The sequence below is a fragment of the Ptychodera flava genome, chromosome 16 (assembly GCF_041260155.1).
Source record: "Ptychodera flava strain L36383 chromosome 16, AS_Pfla_20210202, whole genome shotgun sequence".
Classification (NCBI taxonomy): Eukaryota; Metazoa; Hemichordata; class Enteropneusta; family Ptychoderidae; genus Ptychodera; species Ptychodera flava.
The window spans coordinates 27502086-27510959 of NC_091943.1; the positions used below are offsets into that span (position 1 = coordinate 27502086).

Consider the following 8874-nt stretch of genomic DNA (forward strand, 5'->3'; position numbering starts at 1 on the left):
ACGAAGATAGTTCGGAAGTAAAATAGTGCAGACCTTGAAGTTTTGATACCTGCATGGATGCTTGTTTAGTTTGAACTTTAATGTCAAGTATTTTTGTAAAGATATTTTTCTGCCTGAATCAAAATGCAGACTGTTGTGAATAATGGCTGAAGCATTCGATGGTAATATGAGTAGTTTTAGGGCCCATAGAAATCATAACAATAAGCCTGAATTTTGTCAAAAACACCACAGAGGGCGCTATTTTCATAACTATCTCAAAATTTCGTGGCCTTGCCCGCACGAAATATTCATCAGTAGTCAAACTGACATTGTCCTAACACCTGCTAAGAGGATTCGTGCCGCTGAATGTTTTAAAATAGGAAAATTGAGCTCAACACTACTGTGGTGGCCTATGGGAAATTTATAGTGGTCTTGTGCCATCAAGCCGGCCCAATTATTATATGCATAGTATGCGGCGGCCGGTACGTATCACTCCACTCGTAACTGTGGCCCGGCCCACAGTTGCGAGTGGAGTGATACGTACCGGCCGCCGCGTTCTATGCATATAATAATTGGATTAATTGGAGTCCAATTATTATATGCATAGTACGCGGCGGCCGGTACGTATCACTCCACTCGCAACTGTGGCCCGGACAGTGTTACAAAGCATTGACATGTTTCACTCCATCGTCCGCTGGCGCGGGTCCGTTACTTCCCACTAACTACGATCGTCCGCTCGTACAGCGTCCAGCTGCCCGGACAATAGACTTTGGCGAGCGAAGATGGTTTGACTCCGGCTGTCCGCCTGGCCTTTTACATTACTATTCTCGGTCAACATTTTCACACTTCGAGAGCTCGACACAACTGTGACAAAAGAACATCACCGTTGAGTCGAAAATACCAATGGAAGCTAACAGGATTGCCCCGTTTTTGTTTCGTGCTTCAAGACTATGGCATTGTTCAAGAAGGGGCCATGCTTTCTGGAATATGTTTTCCACTCATGCATGTCAATTTTGGGACAAAGGGCAGATTGCCGAAATAACTTTGCTGAAATGATCGACGATCCATTGGTTTCAAAATATGATGCATTTTCCTGCCCTAAAAATTCAAAGCTATACATGTGACGTCTCATTATGTCATTTCTAGTGGCTGAATGTGGTCAGGACTGAAACTTGTACATCAAATAGCACTGCATATTGAACACTATTGTTTTGGCAACTTAGATAAATTTGTATTTCAAAGTCGAAAATGAAAGACTTTGGTGCTTAAACTTTCATCAAGCAAACTATCGACCATTCTGTTTCATTTCCGACTTTGAAATCAAGAATAAAAATCGAAGGTCACCATGGAAATATTTGTACTGGAGAAACAAATTACCAAATATTTACCGATATTTGAGATTCAAAATGGCCGCCATCCTTGTCTTATTTTTATTGGGGAAAATGAAATTCCCGATTCTCTCAAAACTAAGCCGGGAAACAAAATGAGCCCCCATAAGTTGTGGGCCAAAAGAATATTGTAAAAGTTTGAGAGTCCGAATATCTGTCCACGAGGCACATTCTATCTTAATATACATTACGTTGGAGGGTCAGTCTGGAAAACGTACTTGTTTTTCGGAACTAAAGTCATGAAGATATTATCAAAGTTAAGGCATTCTCCCTTTAAGGATTTCGGATGGAAAAAATAGGTATTTCGATGGAATACAAACCATTCTTTGATCATACGAAAATCCAAAGGAGACGTAGTCTTCATCGTGAATAACATGTCCCAGAATGCCGAAGTCGGTGGCGCTTCCGTTGGCTTTCCACGTGATCAAGACGTCACAGGCTGTGTTCTCGCAGCCTGCGGGATCCTGGAAGCATCCTTTCGTTTCGCCACAGCCGTCGGTCGTAACGAGCTGCTTAGACTTCAAAGTTTCCAGAAAATGAGACATTTGTTAAGGGGAGTGATAAAATTACAACGGTAATTTCAACAAAACACGTATCGCTACGGCTATGCCTGCCAGAATTCTGCAAAAGATGGGGAACATGGGCAACCTTGCAAAATTGATATTATAAGGGGCATTGTTGTCATGACTCAGGACGGACTCCAGCGGCATCTCGCAAGCTACTAGTACTAGATGGGGTAGTTCATCAAATATCATAGTTCCAGTGTTTCTGTATATTAACTTAACACATAACACATGTCAATCAAGAAGTGTAGTCTGTTGTTGCTCAGGAACTTGTCAAGTGGTTTACTTTCGTTGCAATAGTTAAGGCAGCGTGCGCTTAGAAAGTGAAAGACTTAAACATTTGCTGAAACATTCCTGTAGGTGTTCTGTTTCAAAATCGAGAATAAAAAACAGGGTCCACCGTCGGTGCAAATTTTTTACCATGAATAATTTATCTTTAATTTTAAATTACCAAATGTTTGAAATTCAAAATGGCCGCCATTCCAATGTTCTATCGGAAAAACAACTGAATTTCCGATGTTCACAAATGCAAGACGATGGAAGTTAAAGAGTACTTACTATAAGGGCTTTAAAATGAGCACCCACACGCTGTAGATCAGAAAAAATTGAAGAACTTTGAGAGTTCGAATTTCTGTTCTCGGGGTGCATTCCACCCGGTTGACTCACCTCTATTCCAGTGATAACAGACAGACATATCGCCATCAGCAGTGACACACTGACAGTTACCGGTCCACGGACCATACCACTGATAATTTGTAATTTCCACATGCAGGATGACGGTTGTAGCACAAACACCTATTTTACGTTGAAACAAGAGAACAGTCTGAGACATTATTTGGAGGGGTGTCACACCCTCTTTATCGCACAGCGATAAATGTTGGACTTTTTTTATTTAAAAACCCTTAATCCAAACAATGTACCGGTCACGCCGCCATCTTGAACTTTGCCCGAGAATGAGTCGACATGGCTCACACGGGTAATTTATTAAGGTTGTTCTCCTGGTCCCGTTCTAAAGAGGACAATTAAGGTTGTTGTCCTGTTTACATTATGCGGAGGCCAATTAAGGCTGAACTTGTTATCCTGGTCCCGCTCAGCTTGAACTTTGAACTTTGTCCTTGTACAGAGCAAAGTCGTTCTTCTGGAGTATTGCTTCGTCAAAGCTGTATCATTTTGAATTGAATTGAATTGAATTGAATTCTTTATTCCCATAAATATAATGTAGGTGATTACAACATCCAATACAGTATGAGTATATAATCAATGGGGAAAAGGGGTTAAAAATAACTGTCTGCATGGCAACTAATCTTGTCCAACCCCTGTAACTACATTTTATTAAATTGAACATATCACAGGGCATACTGTATAACTCTGTCAATCACCTCAAGTCATACAAGCACATGTGGTCATAACTAAAATAAAGAAACACTATCAGTGTGATTAACTTACTGTTTTCAGAAAATATTTGTACTCCCGCATAAAGTGTGACCTGCAATTAATATCTCTAATATTTAATGGTATACTGTTCCATAGTTTCGCTCCTGCAAATTTTAAACTGAAATGACCCGATGTATGTTTGATTTTTGGAATTATAAGATCATTTCTAACATTTTGTCTGGTGAAGTGAGAATGATTAATTGGCGTAAAAAAGTCGGAGAATTCTGTGGGCAACCTCTCATGTAAAACGTCATGGACAAAAACCGCCAATTGTAAACTATGTTGTTGGTATATATTTAAAATATCAAGTTTCTTGAATAGTGGTTTTGATAATGAATTCCAATTGCTGAAAGTTATGATTCGTACCGTACGTTTGGATATATACTCCCCCAAATTTCCAGACCATAAATAACATGTGGAAGAACTATAGAATTATATAACGTGACAAGAATAGATTGTGGTACAACAGAGCGCAAACGCAAAAATACTCCTGTTAACTTGCTAATTTTAGACTTGACAATAGATATTTGCTGTTTCCATGACAAACATTTATCAATAGTAACTCCGACAAAGAAAGAACAGGTGACCTCAGAAATTGGTGTATCATTTACGGTGAGTGTTCCAGAAGTGTCAATCCTATTCCTACTACCCGTTATAATTATAATTAAATAATTTGTTTTGGTAAATTCATTGTTAGTCTATTTGCGGTGCACCACTTGGAAACCTGTTCTACTTTGATACTGACACTATTTAAATCAATACAACCTTTCCTTTCAAAAGTATGAAACAAATTCGAACCATCGGCATATAACCGAAAGTCAAAGAAATCAGAAGACATACAAAAATCGTTAATATAAATAAGGAATAACGTAGGTCCTAAGATTGAGCCCTGTGGAACACCACAAGAAATTAGCCTTCTAGAAGAGAAGACACCCTTCATATCCACAAATCGATAACGAGAAGATAAATAGCTTTTAAACCATCGGAGAGGCACACCTCTTACACCATAATAATTCAGTTTTTTATAAGTACGTCATGGTTGATAGTGTCGAACGCTTTTGAAAAGTCGATAAATAGATCTAAAGTCGAGTTTCCTTTGTCCATTTCATGTAAGAGGTATTGAACAAGGCTAATCAGAGAAATTTTGGTACTAAGGTGTTTTCGAAATCCATATTGATGATGATAAAATATATTATGATTCTCAAAAAACTTTAAGATTTGGTTGTTTACAATTCTTTCAAATAGTTTGCTAATCGAAGGCAAAATAGAAATTGGCCTATAGTTTCATATATGCTCTGCGTCTCCCTTCTTATAGATGGAAACAACACGAGCTATTTTCAAATCGTCAGGAAAACACCATTTGATAATGATAAATTCAAAATATGACAAAGAAGTTCAGATATTTCATCGACAGAGCCCTGTAAAAGTTTCACACTAATATTATCATGGCCACAGGCCTTCCTGTTATCTAACAAATGAATCATTGAATATATTTTCCGCTCAGTTACGGGCTGTAAAAAGAAAGAATTTGCAAGTGGAGTTCTCAAGTATGACATAAAATTAACATCTGAGTGAGTTACATTCAACTCACTTGCAAGCTTTTCACCAACATGTACAAAGAAATCATTGAAATCATCTGCCATGTCCTGTAATTCAGTGTGGATCACAGTTTCATTTCAAGACACAATGTGTAGTTGGTCTGGTATTTTGATACCAGTAGCATTATGTTTTCCGAGCAACTAATTAATTATGCCCCAAGTTTCTCTCATATCATTGCGACAATTCATGAGCTTATCTGAATAGTAACGTTTATTTTCTTTGCGTAGAATACCTGTCAGAGTATTTCTAAACTTCCTGTAAGAACTTAGAAATGGCTCCATAAAATTGTTTCTAATAAGTTTACAATATAAAATTTTGAGATGTTAGATGGGCCAATATATCCCGGCCAACCGTGATTGTTGTCTTTTTATCTGCCGCCGTCGATTGTCTTCTCTCAGAAGTCAATACTCAAAATTTGATGGTAGTTCTGGGGGGTTTTTTGCTTTGTTTTATTTTAGGTTTTTTTTTTTTTCTAGCAACTGGTCGATCAGTGAAGTTCTTGGCAAAAGGTTTGCATAAAAACGATGGCGTAAGATGTTGGATTGTACCGCTTGTGTGGACCTAGGAATGACAGAACACTCAACAAAATTATGAATTTGCCGACAAATCAAAGCAAAATTACTGTGTCAGTTTCTAGTCTTGCATTATCGGCTATTCTTTAACTTGTTCATTTAAGTCATGTTCAATTCTTTCAACTACGGCAGAAGTGAGATACCTGCCTGTGTCCGTGACCCGATTAAGCTAGACCGTACAAATTACTTAGTTAGTTCATCCACCACATTGTTATTGCCATGTTTAAGTTTCAAGTTGCTGGTGTATCGCATCGGTAAGACACAACCAGATATGAACTGAAAGTGCTCACGTGTTTCATTATATATTGCAGTTATGTGTAAATTTGAACCTTTGCCACATGTTTGCAACTACATTGAAAGTATTATGATCAACATAATGAACAATATTCACCATCGATTAATTCTAAAAGGCCATGAAGTATACAAATATGTAATTACTGAAATGAAAATATTAAAGTTCTTTGACTGCTGTCATTGTATCACCACTTTATATAGCAAGTGTAATTACCTTTGGCCAAGTCCTTCAAGCCATATATGCCGAACAGTGAAAGCTCATTAGATATGCATATTATAAATTAGCTGACATGAAAATGTGAAATGACTTTCGATATTGTTTTAACCTGGTATAATCATCAATGTACATAGCATGTTTTGCCAACTTTGATCAAGTGAATCTCAGAGGAAAGATCATCGAAAATACAAATTAGGAATTGGCTGAAGAAATATTGCTTAATGACTTTCAATAATGCTGTATCATAGTATCTTTAATGTGTATAGCAAGTTTCATCAACTTTGGTCCAGTCAATTCAGATATATATCCCTAATTAGCAAAGTTCATTAAATATGTAAATTAGGAATTGGCTGAAGTAAAAATGCTTAACGATTTTTAATATTGTTGTACCATAGTGTCTTCGATATATGTAGCAAGTTTTGTCAACTTTGGTCAAGTCAATTCAGATATATATCCCTAATTAGGAAAGTTCATTAAATATGCAAATTAGGAATTGGCTGAAGAGAAAACGCTTAATGACTTTCAATAATATTGTATTATAGTGTCTTTAATGTACATAGCTTGTGTCATCAATTTTGATCTAGTCATTTCAGATATATATCCCTAATAATAAAAATTCACTTAATATGCAAATTAGGAATTGGCTGAAGTAAAAATGGTTTTTTTTTATTTTCAATAATATTATATCACAGAATCTTTGATGAATATAGCAAGTTTCAAAAACTAAAATCAAGTTAATTCAGATATATATCCCTAATTTGGAAAGTTTATTAAATATGCAAATTGGGAATTGGCTGAAGTAAAAATGCTTAATGACTTTCAATAATGTTGTATCATAGTAGCTTCAATACATGTAGTAAGTTTCATCAACAGTGGTCCATTCAATTCAAATATATATCCCTAATTAGCAAAGTTCATTAAATATGTAAATTGGGAATTGGGTGAAGTTAAAATGCTTAACGACTTTCAATAATGTTAAATCATAGTATCTTCAATATACATACCAAGTTTGATCAAGTCAAATCAGATATTTATCCCTGATTAGGAAAGTTCATTAAATATGCAAATTAGCAACTATCTTTCATGTCACCCCTTAATGCTTCCCACTGCTGATATATCTTGGTGTGATCAACATTTGTAGCAATTCTCATCAAATTCTGTGCAGTCCTTTTTAATGTATATTCATTTTTTTCTAAAATCATTAATTATGCAAATGAGCAAAAAGTATGCAAGCTAGACCCCCCTAAAAAAACTAATCAGTTCTTGCCATTTGCACACTCAATCTATGTACCAGATTTGATTCTGATCTGATCAGCCATTTTTGAGATATCGGACCAACAGACAGACAGACACACACACACACACAGACAGACAGACACACACACACACACAGACAGACAGACAGACAGACAGACATCGCTGCGACATATACTCACGTGTGTGAACACGTGAGCAAAAAATGGGGGATGTGATATATGAGATAGAAAGCAACAATGTCTCTTGTGTTTCTAAATTTCGTGTGACAGCATCGGGGACTCGTGTTGGGTTTTTTCCTTGTCTGCCTTGTGTAAGACTGGTTGGGTTTTTTTCTTGTTTATTCCCCAAATCATACATCTATCAATAGCTTATTCATTTCTCACAAGATGTTCACTTATGATGGAGGAGATAATCCCGACTTTGATGACGCCACACCCAAAATACCTCATACATACATACATACATACATACATACATACATACATACATACATACATACATACATACATACATACATACATACATACATACATACATACATACATACATACATACATACATACATACATACATACATACATACATACATACATACATACATACATACATACATACATACATACATACAGGCAGACGGGCAGGCAGACAGACAGACAGACAGACAGACAGACAGACAGACAGACAGACATACATAGATACATACATACATACATACATACATACATACATACATACATACATACATACATACATACATACATACATACATACATATATACATACATACATACATACACACACAAGTTGTATTCTCTAGTGACAGGTTCTTCATATTCGAGCAATATTTCAAGAAATAAAAATGTCGCAAGTACGTTATCAATCTGGTTTATCTGATCAGCAAGCAGACAATCAACCTGGTGACCACTGCAACCATCATGTGACAACAAACTATATTAGTAACTGCCCTGGCTCACCTGATTAAACAATGCAGAAGGCTATTGTTGTAGGCTTTGCAGGACAGGCAGAAGGTTTTCGTCAAACGTCGATCCTAGCCACTTGGCCTGTCTGCGCTGTCCGCTGTCAACGCCCGCAGTCCGCGATATACCGTGTAGAGAAATCTCAGGAAGGCGCCGGGGCCTGACAACACGATGAACCACTAAACTTACTGCTCACGAAGCCACTAGTAAAAACATTAAGTAGGGGTGGTTCCTTAGACTTAAATGATGTAAAGTTCGCCGTACTCTCCGAGTTAATGTTTAACTGTTGTCTATAGAAAATCCTGTCGGCCCTCCTGTAGGGCACACAGAATGTGTTTCAAAATCCCTTTCTCGTCATGACATTTCTGATGTAAAGTATGCTATATTGCACGACCACGTGGCCATACATCATTGTTAAAATGTGTCAGAACCGGTGACAGGTTCAACAACTAAAGGTCTAGGCGTTAAGGGCCTGGTCAGAATTAACAGGGGGGGAGGCCGGTGCGATTCAAAACCTGAATGCATGAAAAACATTGACCCTCCCCGATTTCTTGCGCATAAAAAATGGTGACCCTCCCCCGTCTCCTTGCGCAA

General features: G+C 37.2%; 1 protein-coding gene across 1 annotated transcript in view; it reads right to left on the reverse strand.

The window, feature by feature from the left end:
• Window positions 1–8573, reverse strand: part of LOC139114458 (ferric-chelate reductase 1-like) — a 23021-nt gene extending 14448 nt beyond the window's left edge. The window contains exons 1-3 of the mRNA XM_070676210.1: window positions 8278–8573; window positions 2597–2725; window positions 1688–1885 (exon numbers count right to left, since the gene is read on the reverse strand). The gene's annotated coding sequence lies outside the window, so the exon portion shown is untranslated. The remainder of the gene's footprint in view (window positions 1–1687; window positions 1886–2596; window positions 2726–8277) is intronic.
• Between the last annotated feature and the right edge of the window lie 301 nt (window positions 8574–8874).